General features: G+C 42.6%; 1 protein-coding gene across 6 annotated transcripts in view; it reads right to left on the bottom strand.

Annotated features, from left to right (window-relative positions):
* The window catches only part of ADCY7 (adenylate cyclase 7), a 243,687-nt gene that overhangs the window by 156,451 nt on the left and 64,529 nt on the right, over positions 1–22,707 (bottom strand). The window contains exon 1 of one of the 6 annotated variants that reach the window (XM_056526346.1): positions 18,662–18,811. The exons of the other annotated variants lie outside the window; for them this stretch is intronic. The gene's annotated coding sequence lies outside the window, so the exon portion shown is untranslated. Of the gene's footprint in view, positions 1–18,661; positions 18,812–22,707 lie in introns of those variants that run through there. 6 annotated transcript variants of the gene reach the window in all.

The following is a 22,707-nucleotide window of genomic DNA, read 5'->3' as shown; positions in this document are numbered from 1 at the left end:
CTGTACATTTATAACTATGAAGAAATAGTAATCATTGTTTAGAGACTATAACATAGTATAATTGCAATAATAAGGGCTTTTTGTGAACTATAACAAAATTTAAGAGTTAAAAGGGACACATCGCTGTAGAATTTTTTTTTAACATTATCACCAAGCTGCCGGCATAGAAAACAAAAAAACTTAGCCTTACCTGCCTCTGCTCCTTCGATGTCCCGGTATCGTATTGAGCCTCGGCACTCTGCAGGTCAGCCTATTGCTTGTTGAGGCAAGAAATCGCCGTGGCCAGCGATTAACTGAGCCACAATGCGATACATACACCAACGGCAACCACAAAGAAGACCACAACAGGGCAACGAGGGAGTGGTGGAAGGTAAGTCAAAGTTTGTCCAAACCCCTTCAAGATGAAAATATATATGTATAAAAATACTTCATGTGTCCTACTGTTGGTTATCCCTAGTAAACTTTTTCTAACTAATGGCTCTTAGGCCTTGTGGCTCTGTAGTGTATGTGTACCGACACACGGTTTCCATATATAGCACTGCTAGACTAAGTAAACTTAAAGGGGTATTCCCATCTCCATAATCAGATTTTAAATGTTGGGGCAGGTAAATTTACAATAAAATATTTACAAAAATGTGAGAGGTGTATAACAAAAGTATATATCTTTTTATGTGACAACACTGAAGAAATTACACTCTACTACAATGTAAAGTAATAAGTGCACAGCCTGTATAACTATAGTGTTTAATGTTGTGTCCCCTCAAAATAACTCAACACACAACCATTACAGTCTAAACCTTAGCAACAAAAGTGAGTGCACCCCCTAAGCTGCGAGTAAACATGATGGACAGGCCAAGCATGGTTCAAGACCTAAACCCTATTGACCATCTGTGGGGCATCCTCAAACAGAAGGTGGGGGTGCACAAGGTCTCTAACATCCACCTTCTTCATAATATCATGGAAAAGTAGAAGACGACTCCAGTGGCAACCTGTGAAGCTATGATGAACTCAGTGGAAAATAATGGTGACCACACAAAATATTGACACTTTGGGCCCAAATTGGACATTTCCCCTTAGTGTTAATTACAGAGCAAAAGTCCTCCCTCCTGAAAACAGGACACAGAAGGCTTTGCTCTGCTATAAGCTGAAAAAGGCAGATGAGAAAATCTTTATAAACTAGGCACTTTACAAAAGGCACCAGATTTATAATAGAGACTCATGCTTTTTGAAAACCAGGTGCATCTTTAGACTGTCTAGTATAAGTCTGCACTATGTATTAGGCTGCTTTCATAAAAATACATCCATTACAAATGGCCATCAGAAAACCCTTGTTAAACGGCCGTTAAAAAAATCAAATAGACTTGAATGGGATTGTTTATTTATTTTTTTTATAGACTCCTGCAGTGCTGTGGGACTACAACAGACTTGGAAAAGACTTGTTCCCATGATGGGAGTAGTAATTCCAAGGCTGCGGGAGTCTGCAGACAGCTGGGGAGGCTGCATTAGTGTTTTTACTACTACCCCCAACATGGAACAGAGTCTGTTCCATGATGGGGCTTGTGATACAGGGGCTGAGGGATTGATCGCACCGGGTTTCACTTCTGAGACCTGATGCGATCAGAAGTTATTAAGCAGCGGAGTGGGCAACATGCTCCGCAACCCTGCGATGTATAGAGTGTTTTAACTTTCATTTTTAAATTCCCCGTGGGGAGCCCTGAATGGTTGGTACCGATGAGCCAATCAGGGCTCTCAGTGGGAGATTTAAAAATGAACATTGTGAGTAGCAGGGGGGCCATATCTATATTAAAAGTGCTTTGGGGGGCAAGATATATAGCGTTGCGGGGGGGGGGCAGACATATAGCCTATGTATCTAGCCCCCCAGTGCATTTATAATATGCCCCCTGCAGCGCATTTATATATATATATATATATATATATATATATATATATATACCCCCCGCAGCGCATGTATAATGTACCCTCGCAGCGCAGCCATCTATATACATATGTCACCGCTGCGCTATGAATGAAAAGCATTCTAGCAGCAGCATTGGCCGGCCTGATGCTGCTGATAGAAATACTTTTCATTCATAGCGCAGCGCTGGCATATGTATATAGCAGTGCTGTGGGGGGCAGATAACGCTATATGTCTGCCCGCCCCCCCAGTGATTCTATATACATATACCCCTGCAGCGCTAAGAATGAAAAGTATTTCTATTAGCAGCGCATAGTGCCAGCAGATGTCTGCTGGCACTATGTGCTGCTAATAGAATACACCCTCAGTCTTCAAGTACAAGGACACAAGGGCGTACCCCTGGGGTGAGATGAGGTATCAGGTGTGAGGGTGCATGGCCTAACTTGTTTACCATAACGTTGTTCCTTCCTTCTAGCCTGTATTTTGCCTGCTTATTCTAACTCATGTGTATGTAGCGCCGCCTTTCATGGTGTGTTTGACGTATATAGTGTTTGCACACCTTGAGTGTGTCATTATCATGCCGACACCTACCCTTGTATATTGATGCGCTACCGTCAGTGCTGGGAGCTGTAATTTTGCTAATGTTTGGGGAGATGTAAGCAGACAGCATACTGAGGAAGGGGGCGGAGACTTGCACAGTGAGGCCACGCCCCCTCCCTTTGAGAAGAATTCAGACTAGTGAGCTAAATTAAAAGTGTAATAAAAAAATTAAAAAAAATTAGATGTACATGGTCAGGATTAGGTACTGAGTGATATATTAAAAACATGTTTTTTTGTTTGATCTGACGGTTACGCTTTAAGTGTAGAAACAGTACAGACAGACCCATAAGCTTCCATTACTAAAAGAGGATTAACCTTATTCAGTAATTCAAGCTACAAAATAAGTAAAAAGAGCTGCTGTAAGATACAAAATTCTTGCACCCAGTAAAAGCCTAGAGGAAGTGGTTTCTGAGCGTGATCTAACCAACCCGAGGTAGAAACCACCATTACACTATAAACGTCTCTATTATACGAAACAATCCAGGAAGTAAGAACATCTGCATACAACCTGTAAATATGAAATTCATGTACTCACATAAGCATTTTGTGTGTGGGAGGCTAGAGATTACAATGATGCAATACTTTCCATGTCCTGAAGTAGTGAAAACGTGGAGATTCCCACAACTTTCAATTTCTTTGAATAAGTAGATGAAGTACATGTGGAGGTTCCTAACGGAATTCACAAAGCAATTTCACTTTTGCAATAAGAATAAATATAACTCAGACATGCTGGCCCATTGCCGTTTGGAGCCTCTATTAGGGGTTCATTCACTTTTAACATTAAAAATGTTGACGCATGTTGGTCTATACTTGCGCTTAAAATGATACCTCAACTGAACCCTATTATTCGAAAGGGGGTGTCAGAGGTCATTTGGATTTGTCACATGAAAAATCTGGTACAGTTCTAAAGGGAATGTGTCATTGGAAAATGACCTAGTGTTTAAATAAAGTTTTTATTTAAAAAAAAAATTTGAAATTTTTGGTGATATTAATTATTTTCTATGTTACTATTAATATTCTTTTTTATATTGAAAGTTTTTCAAGGTGTGCAACAAAACATGTATAAAAAAAAACACGAACAGAGCAGCAGGAATACAATGAAAATAAAAAGTAACACATTCACCTCATGTGCATAACTATTTATGTTCTAAAATAATTAAAATAATCCTGAAATTGTGCAGTTTTCATTCTAACCACTAAGCCTAAACCGAAGCTGATCACTTTCCAGTAGTGTTTTTTTTTTAAATCACAGACACTAATACAGTGAAAGGTGACACCATTATATAGATATAATGATGTTCACAGCTCAGCCTTCCCCTCCCTGTGGAATGACCCTTGCTTAGGTCACAGAGCATACCCAGTAACCTTTGCCATTCATGTCAAGGGGCCAAGTCCAGACTACTGTTGCCTATGTCGATGGTGCTAGCTGTAAAGATCCAAGTAGAAGATGGTCGGCACTGTAATATAAAGTCCGGTGCTCGTGGATAGTCGATAATAGAAAATTGGAAAAAAATCCCAGCACTCGATATGGATGAATGAATTCTTTGTCTCTTTTATTGCATAAGGCAAATGTAACAAATAATGCAGCACGCGTTCCGGCTACTGCCTTTTTCAACTGCACATTGAAACTAAATCTTATTGATTATTTCAACTTTTTTGTTTAGAGACCAACCTGATCTCTGATGTACAACTGATCTTCTGTCAAGAAACTACCATGTGCTTTTTTGTTATTATTTACTCTGTTGTCATGGTTACTAATGATGTAATAATTGTGTGCTTATGACATGTATAAAAAGAGCCCCTATAATTAGTTTCAATGTGCAGATGAAAAAGACAGTAGCCGGAACGCGTGCTGCGTTATTTGTTACATTTGCCGTATGCAATAAAAGAGACAAAGAATTCATTCATCCGTAGCGAGTGTCGGGATTTTTTTTCTTCAATTTTCTAGCTGTAAAGATGGCTGCCCCCATGATAATTGTACAAAATATTTAACCGAAAATAAAAACTGTTTAGAATTTTTTTTTTTGCAGTTTTCATTCCGTCCACTAGGTCTAATAATAAGCTGAGACTTCCTGTACTGTAGAATAAACTTTTCAATGGTCTTCTCCTTCTCCTTAAAGACAGGATTACAGTGTAAAGTGAAACCAGTACACAAATAAGTAAGGATCAGGCCATTCTCTATAGGTGGTTAGGTGAAGGACACATCTCAACTCCTTCGCTTCCTGCTCAATGACCCCTGCACAGGTCAGAGAGCATGTCTAAAAATACAAACAAAAAACACTTTCCCATAAAAGTCAACAGGACCCCCCTTAAATGGGCACTGTCATGATATAAAAAAATTTATATGTTGTAGTACTTAAGTACTACAACATATCTCTAATATACTTTAATTTAAAAAAAAGTGATTTTAAACTAGTTTAAAATCACTTTTAAATTAGGCCACTAGGGGTCGCCCTCCTAGTGGCCGAATGCATTCGGCAGTGACGTCACTACAGAATTTCGACTCATTTAAGCCTGGCAACGAGTCGAAATTCAGTCACTGCGGTGCACGCTCTCGCCTGTCAATCAAACAGGCGAAAGCGAGCACGCTGATAGCTGGGGCTGCGCGCATTTGCCAGCTCCACTGGCCTCGCGCGCGCGGCCCCGCCCCCCATTACCCTGTCCGGAGGTAGCACGCGCATTCATTGCTGCGCTGATCCTCAGGATGGGTAAGTCTGATAAATATATATGTGATATACATCTGGCATGAGGGTTATTTATCTAATAGGGTACCTCCAGCTGTTTCACAACTACAATTCTCAGCATGGCCTGACAGCTAATGGCAATCATGGCATGCTGGGAGTTGTAGTTGGGAAACAGCTGGAGGCACCCTATTAGAAAAAGAACACTCATGCATAGACGATGTGAGGGCGGAAGCAAGTGCCCTGCAAGGCATCAGTGACGTCGCGCCTGTTGGAAAGCGCTGCTTCCTGCCCTGCTTTATAGAGCAGATTTAGAAGCACTAAATCTGCTCTATTAAAGCGATTTAAAAACATTTTGAAGCCAGGTAGGGGGTTAGGGCTAGATTACTACTAGGTAGGGACATATTAGATGATATAGTACTTGGTGGGAGCTACACTATAAGTCTTTTGTTCTTATGTTTATGGTACAGGGCTTACAAGTATGCTCTGTGCATGCTTAGTGGGTAAAAGTGCTTCATGTATGTAAGTAACAGCTGATATCAACATTAACCCTTTAGATACAAAGATCAAAGCTGATTGCACCATTTAAAGGAGTTCTCCACTGCCTTAACCTACTTTTGGCAGTTAGTTAGCTCTGTGGCTATATGTTATTATGGCTTTTTTTCATGTTGCTAACGGTTCTGTATGTGGTGTTTTACTTCCCTTTTTTCCAGACCCGGAAGCGCTCCGGAACTCAGCTCTGGCCATTTTAGGGTTAACAAACCCCCAGCGCGTCAGGCCCGATGCTGACATCACTATGGCACATGCGCAGATGATCCTCCGGAGCGAGGACCAACTGCGCATGCGCCCATCACGGCATCCGATTCGCCGAATGCAGCCCAATCCGCATTCAGCTTAGAAGAAGCTGAAAGTAAGGAGGGTGCGCGCTGATGACGACCGAGGATTCCGTCGTACGGAGTGAGGGGCAGGCCAGCCTCCAACACACCACCCTCCACGGTGACTTCCCGATGGCAAGATGGCGGCAGAAGAAAAGAAACAAAGTGGTCGAGGCAAGGCAGGAAGCAAATGAAGAAACCAGCTTCCGGGTCTGGAAAAAAGGTAAGTAAAGCACGACATACAGAACCGTTAGCAACATGAAAAAAGCCATAATAACATATAGCCACAGAACTAACTAACTGCCAAAAGTGGGTTAAGGCAGTGGAGAACCCCTTTAAAATCTTACAAAGACAGTTGTAGGGAGTTTGGGATACTCCGGTGAAAACATTTATTTTTTTTTCATATCAACTGGTTCCAGAAAGTTACATATTTGTAAATTACTGTTATTAAAAAAATCATAATCCTTCCAGTACTCATCAGCTGCAGTATGCTCCAGAGGAAGTTGAGTTTTTCTTTCCTGTCTGACCACAGAGCTCTCTGCTGACACCTCTGTCTGTGTCAGGAACTGTCCAGCGTAGGAGCAAATCCCCATAGCAAACCTATCCTGCTCCAGACAGTTCCTGACATGGACAGAGGTGTCAGCAGAGAGCACTGTGGTCAGACTGAAAAGAAACACTCAACTTCCACTAGAGTATACAGCAGCTGGAAGGATTAAGATATTTTTTATAGAAGTAATTTACAAATCTGTTTAACTTTTTGACACCAGTTTATTAGAAAAAAAAAATGTGTTTTCCACCGGAGTACCCCTTTAAAAAGGCGGCAGGAGGGCTTTCCCTTACCTCTGTGCCGCTGATCTTCTTTAAAAGTCTGCCTCAGGCAAGCTGGATAAGCAGGTTGCCAATAAGACTCATTACTGCTAAAAACTTTGAAATATATATTCATATTTTTATATGTTTAGAGCATCTAAATAAGCACCCACTCTATCAAAAATTTAGCCCCCCCCCCACCAGTTAATAAAAAATGTAAACAAAAATAAATAAATATTAAACCTATTTGGTATGGAGGGCATGTCTCAGCACAAAGTAGATAGTGTTAACAAAAAAATTTACCAAAAGCCAGAATTGCAGATTTTTGGTCAGGTCGTTCCCCCTATGGGCACTGGTGCTGTGGCGGTGGTGGTCGCTGCCCAGTGCTACACCATTTAATGCTAGGGTCCCACTACTTACAGGTTGCCGTGACGTGGCTAGTGGGCTTGTACTTGATGATCATAAAGTACACTAACGACCTTTTATTTTAATAAATGTTGCTGAGAAGCATTAGATCATTGTGCATGTTGTGGATGTGCGACCATGTCTGTTTTCTCTATTTGAATTCAGACTGAAAAGAAACACTCAACTTCCACTGGAGCATACAGCAGCTGATAAGTACTGGAAGGATTAAGATATTTTTAATAGATGTAATTTACAAATCTGTTTATATCTTTCTGACACCAGTTAATTTGAAAAAAATAAAAAATGGCGGAAGGAGGGCTTCTCCTTACCCCTGTGCCGCTGATCTTGTTTAAAAGTCTGCCTCAGGCAGGCTGGATAAGCAGGTTACCAATAAGACTGATTACTGCTAAAAACTTCTAAATATATATTTATATTTTTATATGTTTAGAGCATCTAAATAAGCACCAACTCTATAAAATTGTAGCCTCTCCCCACCAGTTAATAAAAAAATGTAAACAAAAATAAATAAATATTAAACCTATTTGGTATGGAGCTCAAAGTAAATAGTGTTAACAAAAAAAAATACCAAAAGCCAGAATTGCAGATTTTTGGTCATAATATAGACCAGAAATAAATGAATAAAATGTAATCACAAAGTCCCATCTAAAGAAAAATGGTACAGATATAACCATTTGTTATTGTTTCAACTAAGCTTTTTTTGGTAAAATGAGTATTACAAAGCACAACTGGCCCCACATTAAAGGGGATTTTTTTTTTTTACTTGAATATGCTACAGGGGCTGTAAATTAAGTGTAGTTCATAATATATTTATTTTTAACAGCATACAAAATGACTGACGTCTTCCAGGTTGCAATGCGACCGACAATGGACTCACTAGTCAGCTGATGACAGGGAGCCTGTCTGCTTCAATGGGGGAAGTGATTGTTTGGTGGGAGAGAGATCAATCTGCAACTAATGCAACAGCTGGAGGCACCCTGATTGAAAACCACAGGTCTTTTGAATGGATGCAGCTCATTTATGTTTCAATGGGTAGGGTGGCTAATGTGTGGCAGGGAGGAAAATGGAATTGTGGGATCTGTAGGCAAAGAAGAAAACTCAAAAAGGAAATACCAGTTCACTAAAAGCTAGCCACAGTATTATGGTAATCTCACAGCATAGCCATTTAGCCCCAAGACAAGTACAGATCCTTCCTAGGGTCCGAGGTCAGTTGAAGCGTGCAAACACGTGAAACAACTGTTACCTGCATCAAGTGAATGCACTGGCGTCTTAGTCCGGATGGATATAGACGCTGAATGTAACATGCACCTTAAAGGGGTTCTCAAAAAATAGAAACAGCTGGTCAGCACTGCCCTGCTTATACTCCTCCTGCTGGAGGCTTAGCATGTCTCGGGGAAAATAAGAACCGGTTGTGCTCAACAGTTAGAGTATGCAGAAAACTTCAAATATAGTCCATAGGGAAAATAAACAGCAGCACTCACCGGGTAGGAAATTCTTATCATTATTCCATCTTAAAGGGGTACTCCAGTGGAAAACTTTTTTTTTAATCAACTGGTGCCAGAAAGGAAACAGATTTGTAAATTACTTCTATTAAAAAATCTTAATCCTTCCAGTACTTATTAGCTGCTGAATACTACAGAGGAAATTCTTTTCTTTTTGGAACACAGAGCTCCCTGCTGACATCATGACTCCCCGAGACACGCTAAGCCTCCAGCAGGAGGAGTAAAAGCAAGGCAGTGCCGACCAGCTGTTTCTATTTTTGAGATTTGGTATATTGATATAACCAGGCTATGTCCACTAGCCAATGTCACAAGAGAAAGAAGGTTTTAGTATGATGGATTTTAATGCGCCCCATCATTTTATTACCATTGGAGATACCCTGTTGGCAAACCCCTCTGGTCTGGTATTGGCTTATTTCCCTTTCTTTACTGGGAAAAAAAAAAACATGCAGACACCACACTACACATTTAGTAGTATTAAGTAAAGTCTGAATGCCTATTTATAGGGAAAATATTATCAAAGGCCGTAAGCACATAGGGAAAGTTTATACAGTTTCAATATAGAGAGATTAAATATAACACTAAAACCACTGACAGGTAAAGCAAAAATGTTTTATGTTGTGTCAAAAGTCACCTAACAAGGGATGGGATGTATGATGCAGCAAGAGGTTGGTTCTTCAAGTTGATTTGTTGGAACTTAGCAGTAGGAAAAATGAGCAAGTTTAAGGATGCCTAGACCACTGGGTATCCAAATCGGCAGGTCATGTGGTACCTGGAAGGAACACCGGAAAGCCAGCAACAGGGCTATGGTCACATAAGGCCCACAGATGAAAACTAGCCTGTCTGGGCTGATCCAAAGAATAGCTACTGTAGCTCAAATTGCTGAAAAAATTAATGCTGGCTAAAATAAAAAAGGTGTCAAATAACAAAGAGAATAAAAGCTTGCTGTGTATGAGGCTACGTAGAGTAAGCATAAGAGTGCCCATAATGACATCTGTTTAACCCTGAAAGCACCTGCAATGGGCATAATTCTGCTGCGAAACCTCAAGACCTGGCATTCATGTACATGTTACTTTACTACCTACCTAAATATTGTTGCAGGCCAGGTCCATAATGTTATGATATGCTATTCTCTATTTCTATTATTTGGCATAAAACCCCTTCAGATGTCTTGCATAGTCAATGTCTTGGTGGGTCAGAGCAGTTTTAGCTACACAGAGAGGTCTTATATAAAATAAGTAAGTGGTTTTAATGTAAGGGCTGATCTGCTGGCCTATTTTCTGTATCATGGTGATCAGCAATGTGAATTTAAAGGGGTATTCCACTAGAAAACATTTATTTAAAAATCTTAATCCTTCCAGTACTTATCAGCCTCTGTATGTTCCAGAGGAAGTTCTTTTCTCTTTGAATTTCCTTTCTGTCTGACCACAGTGCTCTCTGCTGACACCTCTGTCCATTTTAGGAACTGTCCAGAGTAGGAGCAAATCCCCATAGCAAATCTATCCTGCCCCGGACAATTCCTGGCATGGACAAAGGTGTCAGCTGAGAGCACTGTACTGGAGCATACAGCAGCTGATAAGTACTGGAAGGATTAAGATTTTTTAAATAGAAGTAATTTACAAATCTGTTTGACTTTCTGGTACCAGTTGATTTGCTATTTTTTTTTCCAGGGGAGTACCCCTTTAAAGAGTGCAAATGTTACTGGAGCATGCAAGTAGGAAGTACATTGAGATAATGAGATTTGCTTATAGACAGACAATACCAGTGGTATTTGATGTCAGTACTTGGAACACGGCACAGCTTGTGAATGTGATACTTGCTGAGTGTTCCTGAACAGCACAATAAAGCACACGCAATGACCATGGAAGAAATTATTATTAGTCACAAAAACAATTCCTATTAAAAAAATATGATGAATGTCCCAGGTGCAGCTTTTATAACCCTTCTAGCAATAATCTATTAGTGCTGGAGGAAGCTGCATCTGGCTACAAATAAATGGCCAACCAGGTACAGAAAGGGTTAAATTGGTCTGTCAGATCCCAAATAATCTTTAGGTTTTTTAATAAACAGATATTTATTTATTTAACCATGAAACTCTTAAAGGGAAACTGACAGTCGGTTCAACTGCACTAAAACTAATAAACAGGGTCATAGTGTAGGTAAACTGAATTAAAATGATGTATAACTTATTCAGATCTGGAGTTCGGTTTAGGAGAAAGACCAGTTATCTAATATGTTAATCGTCGGTTTTGTGCAATAAAGGCCTGCATCCCTGCTAGGTCCCGTCTCCACTGCACAAAACAAGTGAGACATCAAAAAAGTTTTGATCTGTTGTGGTCTGAGTGTTAACACCCTGACCAATTACTAGAATGAGTGGGGAAAAAGAAGCGTGGCGTTGAGTGCCTCTTTTCCTGCAATAGAGTTGGTACCAAAATATTACATAATGGGACGGGGTCAGGAAATAATGCGCTTAGCACACACTTCCCTGGGCTCGATCTGTCAAAACACTCAGACCACGACAGACCAAAACTTTTGACACGTCTTTACGATAAGTGAAGCGTTTTTTTTCTAAATAGTGCCCATTTAAAGCTTCCAATGCATGCACAGACACAATAATGAAATAATGCAATAATGAATGTAAACTGTCCCATTTAAATGATTGGGATCCGTTCTAGTATCAGTTTCCCTCCTGTGCACACGAAAGGGAAACACTGCCGGACAACTGATGTATGTGAAGGAGGCCTTATACAGTCATGGGACAAAAGACTGTACAACCTCCTAAATGCATACATACAGTGATAATTCATTCATTTTATCTATCTACATAACACTTGTCTTGTCCCCACTATATTCTATGTACAAAACATAACCTCTGATGACATCAAGAAACACAACAGACTACAATATGTAGAACATTTCTCCAAGAAGTTTGTTGGCGAGGACCTCATGAAAATATTCTATTTATTTCTCACTTTTATATAATTCTAGAAACTGTTTATAAAGACTACAGTCTCTGACCATACAAAGTTTACAGTGTATGTGAACAGATATTTGCTCAGCTGAACTTACTATGGGGCTACTAGGTCACTTAACATTAAATGGAAGAGCGAGAGCGATCAAGTGACGTAACAGTTCATAAAGGGGTATTCCAGGAAAAAAAAATGTTTTATATCAACTGGCTCCAGAAAGCTAAACTGATTTGTAAATTACTTCTATTAAAACATCTTAATCCTTCCAATAATTATCAGCTGCTGAAGTTCAGTTGTTCTTTTCTGTCTGGCAACAGTTCTCTCTGCTGACATCTCTGCTTGTCTCGGGAACTGCACAGAGTAGAAGAGGTTTGCTATGGGGATTTGCGTCTACTCTGGACAGTTCCCATAACAGATGTAATCAGCAGGGCAGGATTAAGGCTGCCTGGAAGACTGAGCACTTCATTATGGTGCCCCCCCCCCCCGACAGTTCCCTCACATTAGGTGAAGTATAGTTCCCCCACATTAGGTGCAGTATAGTTCTGCCGCATTAGGTGCAGTACAGTTCCCCCGCATTAGGTTGGCAGTATAGTTCCCCGAATTAGGTTGGCAGTATAGTTCCCCCACATTAGGTGTAGTATAGTTCCCCCACATTAGGTGCAGTATAGTTCCGCCGCAATAGGTGCAGTACAGTTCCCACGCATTAGGTTGGCAGTATAGTTCCCCGAATTAGGTTGGCAGTACAGTTCCCCCACATTAGGTGTAGTATAGTTCCCCCACATTAGGTGCAGTATAGTTCCGCCGCAATAGGTGCAGTACAGTTCCCACGCATTAGGTTGGCAGTATAGTTCCCCGAATTAGGTTGGCAGTACAGTTCCCCCACATTAGGTGTAGTATAGTTCCCCCACATTAGGTGCAGTATAGTTCCCCCACATTAGGTGCAGTATAGTTCCCCACATTAGGTGCAGTATAGTTCCCCACATTAGGTGCAGTACAGTTCCCCCACAGACATACAGCCTTCAGCCATATACAGTATATGGCTGGAGGCTATATGGCTGTTTACTGCCCCACTTCAATGTTCTGACCACGGCTCCACCGGTCCGGGGACCGGGGTCACGACCTACTGCTATGGCCTATGGGCCATAGCAGTAGGTCCCGGGACCGAAGGAGCGGAGGTTGGAACACTGAAGATGACGTGCCGCTGGTCACTAACCATGCGCGCGCGTCCTCCTCGATGCTCCACACCGCTGTGTTTTTCTCCTATGGGCACACGCAGGGACGTCAGTGACCTCCCGGCGGCCCCTGCGTTTTTAAAGTTAACCGCTGGGACATCCTTGTGTCCTGAAAAGATTTTTCAGGGCACAGGGATGTCCCAAATGTGACAGGGGCCCCCTGCGGGCCCGGGGCCCAAATCAGGCGCTCCATGAGCGCCAATGATGATCCGGCCCTGGTAATCAGAGAGCACTTAGACAGAAAAGAACAACTCAAATTCAGCAGCTCAAAAGTACGAACTAATTTGCAAATCTGTTTAACTTTCTGGAGTCAGTTGATATATAAAAAAAAAGTTTTTTCCTGGACAACCCCTTAACCTTAAGGACCACGGGCGTACAGCTATGCTCTGACGCCCTGGTACTTCAGGACCAAGGGCGTACCTGTACCGGAATCATTCAGCAGGCATCCTGTGACAATGCCGAGGGGGATCCTGAGACCCCTCCCCCCCCCCCCCCCGGGTGACCCGATGATCCAGAATTACAAGGTGATCGCCAATCACCTCCTTGTTGCTGGCAGAGGAGGGGTTAGTGTCCCCTTCTCTCAGTTCTGCACGTCCACCAAGCTCAGTCAGTGGGCAGAGCTGAGAGAAGAAGCCAGGGACTCCCCTCTGTCATGATCTGTGCCCCTCAGAGCAGAAGAAGTGGCCTCCTGCCACCTGTAGTCAGGGTGAGTTTGTCTGGGAAAGATAGGGGTGTGTAAAGAAAAAAAAAAAAAAGTTTCTGACCCTCTAATAGGTCCTCAAGGGTCCACGGCAGATTTTGCAGTATGACCCGGGCCCTATTAGGCTTTCAGGGCACTGTGATTTGCCACAGTTTTTCTTTTTTCTATTATAACGGTGTGTGATTTGTAATCACACACCGTTATATACAGTATCCACCAAGCACATACAGGAGGTGTGTGCGGGGGGCAAAAACCCTTTCCCCCCTGCCACCGTCCCACCACCACCGTAGAACAAAGGCGACGGCCCGCCAGGCATATTCGGCGGATGAGGCATATGCTTTACTTGCCTCCGAATCCGAATCTGCCAGTGAGAACGAGGAAGATCCTACTTTTCTGTGTTTTTCCTCGTCCTCTTCATCATCTAGAAGTGATGATGAGTCCCCCAGAAGGCGGCAGAGACACCGCCAGGCGAGGCCACACCCCTCCCATGAAAGTGACCCAGTGGCCGACACTAGTACGAGCATCCATGCCGCTCATAATAGGAGTCCAACCCCCCAGACAATTTACCGGAGCCCCCTTCTGGTGAACCTGTCTGGAGACCTCCAGAGGGATATCAGCCACGGATTCCTACGTTTGTTGGCGACTCAAGAATGCGGATTGACACAGCCAGATACACTGAAATAGACTATTTTAGTTATTATTTCAGTGACGACTTTGTCAATCATATGGTGGAGCAAACAAACTTGTACGCCCAACTGTTCATTGCCCACCACCCTGATTCACTTTTGGCTAGGCCCAATGAATGGAACGCCATTAATGCAGCCGAAATGAGGACATTTTGGGGCCTCGTGCTGCATATGGGCCTAGTTAAAAAAAAACAGTGTCATGCAGTACTGGAGTGGGGACGTCCTCTACCAGACCCCGCTTTACAGTATGGCCATGTCATGGAGGCAGTTCAAGGCCATTTAGAAATGCCTGCATTACACTGATAATGCGGCATGTCCCCCCCCCCCGCCTAAGACCGGCTTTACAAAGTGAGGCCGATCATCGATAACTTTGGGGCCAAATTTTGGGAGGCCTACGTAGTCCTCAGGGAGGTCTTAGTAGATGAGTCTCTTATGAGTTTTAAGGGGATACTCATCTTCCGTCAGTATATTCCCTCGAAACGGGCGCAGTATGGCTTGAAACCCTACAAACTTTGCAGAGTACCTCCGTGTACACTTGCAAGTTTAGAGTATATGAGGGACGGGATTACCATCTTGAACCCCCAGAATGTCCCCCCACTCTAGGTGTTAGCAGGAAACTTGTTTTGGATCTTGTGCACCCATTGCTGGATAAGGGTTACCACGTGTACGTCGACAACTTTTATACCAGCATCCCTCTGTTCACATCCCTGCTGCCAGATCCATATCCGTTTGTGGGACCGTGAGGAAGAACCAGAGAGGCCTCCCTCTAAATTTCATCCAGACACCTATGCCCAAGGGTGAGTCCCGTGCCCTTACCCATGAAAACCTGTTGCTGGTCAGGTATAAGGATAAGAGGAATGTCTTTATGCTGACCACAGTTCATGGTAACGGCAGCTCACCTGTCCCTGTGCGAGGTACCATAACAACGGTCTTCAAGCCTGATTGTATTCTGGACTACAATCAGTATATGGGGGGGGAGTTGATCTCTCTGATTAAGTCCTCAAGCCATACATGGCCATGGTACAAAAAAGTTGTGGTCTACTTGGTACAGTTTGCCATGTACATCTCTCTTGTACTGTCCCAGTACACTGGCAACACAGGGACATACCTCCAGTTCCAAGAAGAAGTCCTAAGGGCCCTGATCTTTGGCGACTGGGAAAGAGCAGGCAGGAGTTCCCAAGAAACTGGAAATATAGGTGCCAGAAAAAATGCAGAGTGTGTCACAGGAGGGGGATACGGAAGGACACCACCACTCAGTGTGACACTTGCCCCGATCATCCGGACCTTTGCATTAAAAAAACTGCTTCAGGGAGTATCACACTTCCATGCAGTACTAAATTTTCCCTTTTCATTTTAATTTTCCATAATTTGACCCCAATGTACCAAGCCCAGAGTACATTCCAAATTTTAACCCCACTAACCCACTAAATTGACCGAAAAACTCTTTTATAATAAAAAAAAACAAAAAAAAAAAAAAACTGATAAGACCTCAGGGGGTATTTTTTCCAAAAATGGGTCATGGGTTACTAAGTCACTGTCAACGAGGACTTTTTTATGTTGCCTCAAATGCGCAGCGCTCTCTCTCCACCTGAGCGGGTGCGCATTTGAGGCAACAGGTTAGGGACGGCTACACACATCAAATACCCAGAATGATGATTCAGAGCATAGGGTTGGGGGTGGGCATATTATTTAGTTTTGGCTATGCTCTGGGTCATCATTCTGGGAACATAACCTATTTTGTCATTTTACGGCCCACTGTAACCCACTTTATTAACTCAGGGTACCCCATGTAATGTGTTCCTTGAGGGGGGTCCCGCTGTTCTGGCTCCATAGAAGCTCAGTAAATGCTCAAGGCCCCTGACTGCATTCCTGCTCTTCTGAGACCTGGTGTGCACCCGCAGAGCAGTTTATGTGAATATATGAGGTACGTCCTTACTCCAAAGAAATGTATTTACACATTTACGGTGACATTTTCTCCTAATACCACTTGTGAAAATGAAAAATTTAAGGTAACCCCAGCATTTTAGTGTAAAAAAAAAATCAAATTTTTCCTTTTCACATCCCACTCTAATGAACATTTATCAAACACCTGTGAGGTGTTAAGGCTCACTGTACCCCTTCTTACGTTCCTTGAGGGGTGTAGTTTCCAAAATAGTATGCCATGTGTTTTTTTGTTTTTTGCTGTTCTGGCACCATAGGGGCTTCCAAAATGGGACATGCCCCCAAAAAACCATTTCAGCAAAATTTGCTTTCCAAAAGCCAAATGTGACTACTCTTATGAGCATTGTAGTGTGCCCACAGTGCACTTGATGTTAACACTTGAGGTATTTCCATGCTCAGAAGAGATGGGGTTACAAATTATGGGGGGGGGGGGACATTTTCTCCTATTACCCCTTTTAAAAATGAAACATTTTGGGCAAAACCAGCATTTTAGTGAAAAAAAAAATAATTTACACATATAACTTTAACAAAATGTCATCAAACACCTGTGGGGTGTTAAGGCTCACTGTACCCCTTCTTACATTCCTTGAGGCGTGTAGTTTCCAAAATAGTATGCCATGTGTTTTTTTTTTTTTTTTTTTGCTGTTCTGGAACCATAGGGCTTCCTAAATGTGACATGCCCCCCAAAAACCATTTCAGAAAAACTCACTCTCTAAAATCCCATTGTCGCTCCTTCTCTTCTGAGCCCTCTACTGCGCCCGCCAAATACGTGACATAAACATGAGGTATTTCCTTACTTGAGAGAAATTGGGTTACAAATTTTGGGGGGATTTCTCTCCTTTTACCCCTTGTAAAAATTCAAAAACTGGGTCTACAAGAACATGCGAGTGTAAAAAATGAAAATTTTGAATTTTCTCCTTCATTTTGCTGCTATTCCTGTGAAACACCTAAAGGGTTAATAAACTTTCTGAATGTCATTTAGAATACTTTGAGCGGTGCAGTTTTTATAATGGGGTCATTTATGGGGTATTTCTAATATGAAGGCCCTTGAAATCCACTTCAAAACTGAACTGGTCCCTGAAAAATTCAGATTTTGCTAATTTTGTGAAAAATTGGAAAATTGCTGCTGAACTTTGAAGCCCTCTGGTGTCTCCCAAAAGTAAAAACATGTCAACTTATTGATGCAAACATAAAGTAGACATATTGTAAATGTGAATCAATATATAATTTATTTGGTATGTCTATTTTCCTTACAAGCAGAGAGAGCTTCAAAGTTAGAAAAATGCAACATTTTCCAAATTTTTCATGAAATTTTTGAATTTTTCACCAAGAAATGATGCAAGTATCGGCAAAAACTTACCACTATGTTAAAGTAAAATATGTCATGAAAAAACAAGCAAACAATCTCGAAATCAAACTCATACGTAAAAGCATCCCAGAGTTATTAATGCTTAAAGTGACAGTGGTCAGATGTGCAAAAAATATTCTGGTCCTTAAGGTGAAAATGGGCTTGGTCCTTAAGGGGTTAAAACATTTCATATATTGCTGGGGAGCTTCTAAACAGGACATGTGGCCAGCACTGAGCAGGCAGGTTCTACTCAGAAGTGGGGAGTAGCAGGAACTAGAAGTTGTCGTCCTGGGATTGGTACGTTTTTCTTTTTCGTTGTTGTTTAAACAATAAAATCACAAAAGATTTCCCATGCTTGTACTTGCTAGCATTTGCCTTTGTGTGGCTTCCCCTCTCTCATTGTTTTCCTTTATGCGATTTTATTTGCATTTGGTTTCATAGATGCATATTTTCTCTGTATTGTTTATCTTGGTTTGTCAATAAAGTTACCTTTTTTGACACTAAATAATTAAACATGTAAGCCCTCGGCCTGAACCAATGGTTTTTAGTACCATAAATGTAACAATCATCTATTATTATCATTATAAATCAATAGTACAAGAGAATATAAAAAAAGTTATTAATGTTCCGCACATGACATCTATTAAACACAAATATGCCTTGGTCTACCCAATATTACTCACATACTGTTTATGGTGGTTTTCAGAACAAAATAGTTACAGATCTAGATGCAAAATAATATGGGTCAGACATATTTTTTAACTTCCTATTAGAGCTAAGTCGCTGAAATGGAGACGTTTACAGAGAACACTAGAAAGATCTAAATCTACAACAAATAGAAGTGCTATATGATATAATATAAGGACTATAATATAAGTATAGAATAAAATAGAATATAAGTCCATAATAGCAATAAATGACTTGGTCACATCATGTATATTAAATACAGGATACAAGGATAAAATCAACAAATGACCCCACTCACCTTACAGATACCTTTAGCCGAAAAATAACCTACACACAGGACCGTATTGCCTAAAATGCCTTGCTCTCCCCTGCAGTCCTATATCCACACACATATTCACAAAGAATTTACCAAACCAAGCAGGCTCTAAGGTCCCCTACGGCCCGCCAAATAAACGCTATCAGTTTCATCTCCTCTGATTTGCAGAACTTCCTCTGCACACCCAGTTTTACACAATGTCAAAACAAGCTGTGTGCAAAGCTCGAAACAACCATCCTCTTACACAACCACATTGTCTAAAAATGGTGAGGTCTGTGTATTATTATAAATAGGCTGACCTACCAGTCCAAAGCTTATTTGTTATATATTGTTGTAATGAAATAGTCACAATTTTATAGAAAGCATGTCGCTTCACCTGTTCTTGAATAATATAAGCAAATATTCACAAGCACTCACAGTTGGACTGGCTGAACACAAGGGAAATTGCCAATTTTATTAGTGTGGGCATAGTGTTAATGAGTCAATTCTGATTCTTTTACCTGTGAAGCAAATAGTTAAATAATACTACATAACGATAACTAGAAATGTATGATGCAACCAAGGCAATGAAAAGTGTAAAGTATTGAAAATATTGTTAGAATAAAGATGATCTTATATCAAATATTTTTTTTTAATTCTGTGTGCATGTACATGCAAGGGTTCAATGTGTAAGCGTATGAACACCAATCGGCCATCATAAAACTACTGACAGGTGAACTTAAAGGGGTATTCCAGGAATTTTTTTTTATTTGACTATATTACAGGGGTTGTAAAGTTAGTGCAGTTCATAATATAGTGTCTGTACGTGTGTGTGACGGTTTTCTCATAATTCTTCTGTGATTTTCACCCCACTATTTATTTTTATCAGCATACAAAATTACTGTTGTCTCAGATTTTTCCCAGCTTGCAATGCGGCCGAGACCTGACTCCCTAGTCAGCTGATGCCAGGGAGCCTGTCTGCTTCAATGGGTGGAGGGATCAATCTGCAACTAATGCAACTTCTGTAGGCACCCTGATTGAAAACCACAGGTCTTTTTGAATGGATGCAGCTCATTTATGTTTCAAAGGGTGGGGTAGCTGATGTGTGGGAGGGAGGAAAATGGAATTGTGGGATTTGTAGTAAAAAAAAAAAGAAAAGTCAAACAGGAAATACCAGTTCACAAAAAGCTAGACATAGAGTCATGGTAATCTCACAACATAGCCATTTAGCCCCAAGACAAGCGCAGATCCTTCCTAAGCATGTCCATTACTGTCTGCCAGGTATGTACTAAAATCACCTTATGCTGAATAACCCCTTTAAAAACAATAATTACCTTAACAATATCAACTTTATATTTGTTATGTACCTTATATCCCGGCGTATAAGACGACTTTTTAACCCCGAATTTTCTTCTGAAAAGTCGGGGGTCGTCTTACACGCCGGGTATTGAGGTCCGGGATAGGAAAACTTCTGATTATCTGCCCGGGCCGGCTCCCATGTGTGGCTGCAGGCGGGGGCCGGCCAGAGCAAGTAAAAACTAATACTGTATACTAAAAACCAGGGTGCCTCCAGCTGTTGTGAAACTACACCTCCCAGCACGGCAAAAGCTGTCCGGGCATGCTGGGAGTTGTAGTTTTACAACAGCTGGAGGCCCCCTGGTTTTTAGTATACAGTATTAGTTTTTACTTGCTCTGGCCGGCCCCCGCCTGCAGCCACACACGGGAGCCGGCCCGGGCAGATAATTATAGGTATTCCTATGCCGGACATCCCTGTGTCCCGAAAAATCTTTTCGGGACATAAGGATGTCCGCCGGTCACTTACCATTCCCCGGCGTCCTCCTGCGATCCTCCTTCGGTCCTCCTGCGGTCCGGTCCTCCGTCTCTATGGTTGTACACACGTGACGTCAGTGGCGTCATGTGCCTACAACCATAGAGGCAGAGGAGCGCAGGACCAGGAGGACCGCAGGAGGACGCGCGCCGATCGGGGCCTGGTGAGTGACCGGCCGTGCTTTCTTAAGTGATCTGGTCACCACTCCCTGGTCCCGGCACCTACTGCTATGGTCCATAGGCCATAGCAGTAGATGGTGACCGGGGCCGGAGGAGTGGTGATCGGAACACTGTGGGGGCAGACCAGTACAGACATACAGCCTGCAGCCATACACTGTGTATGGCTGGAAGCTGTATGTCTGTTGGGGGGAGCTGCCAATCTAATGTGGGGGGAGCTGCCTACTATTGTGGGGGAACTGCTGACCTAAGGAGCGAATAAAGGAGTTACAATTGTTTAGTCTTGAGAAGAGATGTTTAAGGGGGGATATGATAAACGTATATAAGTATATAAATGGCCCATACAAAAAAAATGGAGAAAAACTGTTCCAGGTTAAACCCCCCAAAGGACGAGGAGGCACTCCCTCCGTCTGGAGAAGAAAAGGTTTAGTCTAAAGGGGCGACACGCCTTCTTTACCGTGAGGACTGTGAATTTATGGAACGGTCTACCTCAGGAACTGGTCACAGCAGGAACAATTAACAGCTTTAAAACAGGGTTAGATACATTCCTGGGACAAAATAACATTAATGCTTATGCAGAATTATAAAACTACATCCCTTTCCCTTATCCCCTTACACCCTTCACTTCAATTCCCTAGTTGGACTTGATGGACGTATGTCTTTTTTCAACCATACTAACTATGTAACTATGTAACGGGGAGATGCCTACAAATGTGGGGGGAGCTGCCTACAAATGTGGGGGGAGCTGCCTACAAATGTGGGGGGAGCTGCCTACAAATGTGGGGGAGCTGCCTACTATTGTTGGGGGAGCTGCCTACAAATGTGGGGGGAGCTGCCTACTATTGTGGGGGAACTGCCTACTATTGTGGGGGAAATGCTGACCTAATGTGGGGGAAATGCCTACAAATGTGGGGGGAGCTGCCTACTATTGTGCGGGAACTGCTGACCTAATGTGGGGGGAGCTGCCTACAAATGTGGGGGGAGCTGCCTACAAATGTGGGGGGAGCTGCCTACAAATGTGGGCAGAGCTACCTACAAATGTGGGGGGAGCTGCCTACTATTGTGGGGGGAGCTGCCTACTAATGTGGGGGGAGCTGCCTACAAATGTGGGGGAGCTGCCTACTATTGTGGGGGAACTGCCTACAAATGGGGGGGGAGCTGCCTACAAATGTGGGGGAGCTGCCTACTATTGTGGGGGGAGCTGCCTACTAATGTGGGGGGAGCTGCCTACAAATGTGGGGGGAGCTGCCTACAAATGTGGGCAGAGCTACCTACAAATGTGGGGGGAGCTGCCTACTATTGTGGGGGGAGCTGCCTACTAATGTGGGGGGAGCTGCCTACTAATGTGGGGGAACTGCCTACTTTGTGGGGGAACTGCCTACTATTGTGGGGGAATTGCCTACAAATGTGGGGGAGCTGCCTACTATTGTGGGGGAACTGCCTACAAATGTGGGGGGAGCTGCTTACAATGTGGGGGAGCTGCCTACAAATGTGGGGGGAGCTGCCTACAAATGTGGGGGGAGCTGCCTACTATTGTGGGGGAACTGCCTACTATTGTGGGGGAATTGCCTACAAATGTGGAGGGAGCTGCCTACTATTGTGGGGGAACTGCCTACTATTGTGGGGGAACTGCCTACAAATGTGGGGGGAGCTGCCTACAAATGTGGGGGAGCTGCCTACTAATGTGGGGGAACTGCTACTAATGTGGGGTAACTGCTGACCTAATGTGGGGTAACTGCTGACCTAATGTGGGGTAACCCCTGACCTATTGTGGGGGAGCTGCCTACTATTGTGGGGGAACTATACTGCCTACCTAATGTGGGGGAACATGATGCCTACCTAATGTGGGGGGAACTACAAGGTACCGTACATCGCGGTAGGAGGGGTAGTCTTATATGGTGAGTATATCCCAAACTCTATATTTTAACTGTAAAAGTTGGGGGTCGTCTTATACGCCGGCATATATGGTATATTATCCATGCACATTTTGTAGTTAAAGGGATATTCTGGGGAGTACAATTTATCTCCTATCCACAGTATAAGGG

This window comes from Hyla sarda, chromosome 6 (genome assembly GCF_029499605.1).
Source record: "Hyla sarda isolate aHylSar1 chromosome 6, aHylSar1.hap1, whole genome shotgun sequence".
Classification (NCBI taxonomy): Eukaryota; Metazoa; Chordata; class Amphibia; order Anura; family Hylidae; genus Hyla; species Hyla sarda.
The sequence above is the reverse complement of the archived record's forward strand: the minus strand, read 5'-3'. Positions and strand labels throughout refer to the sequence as shown.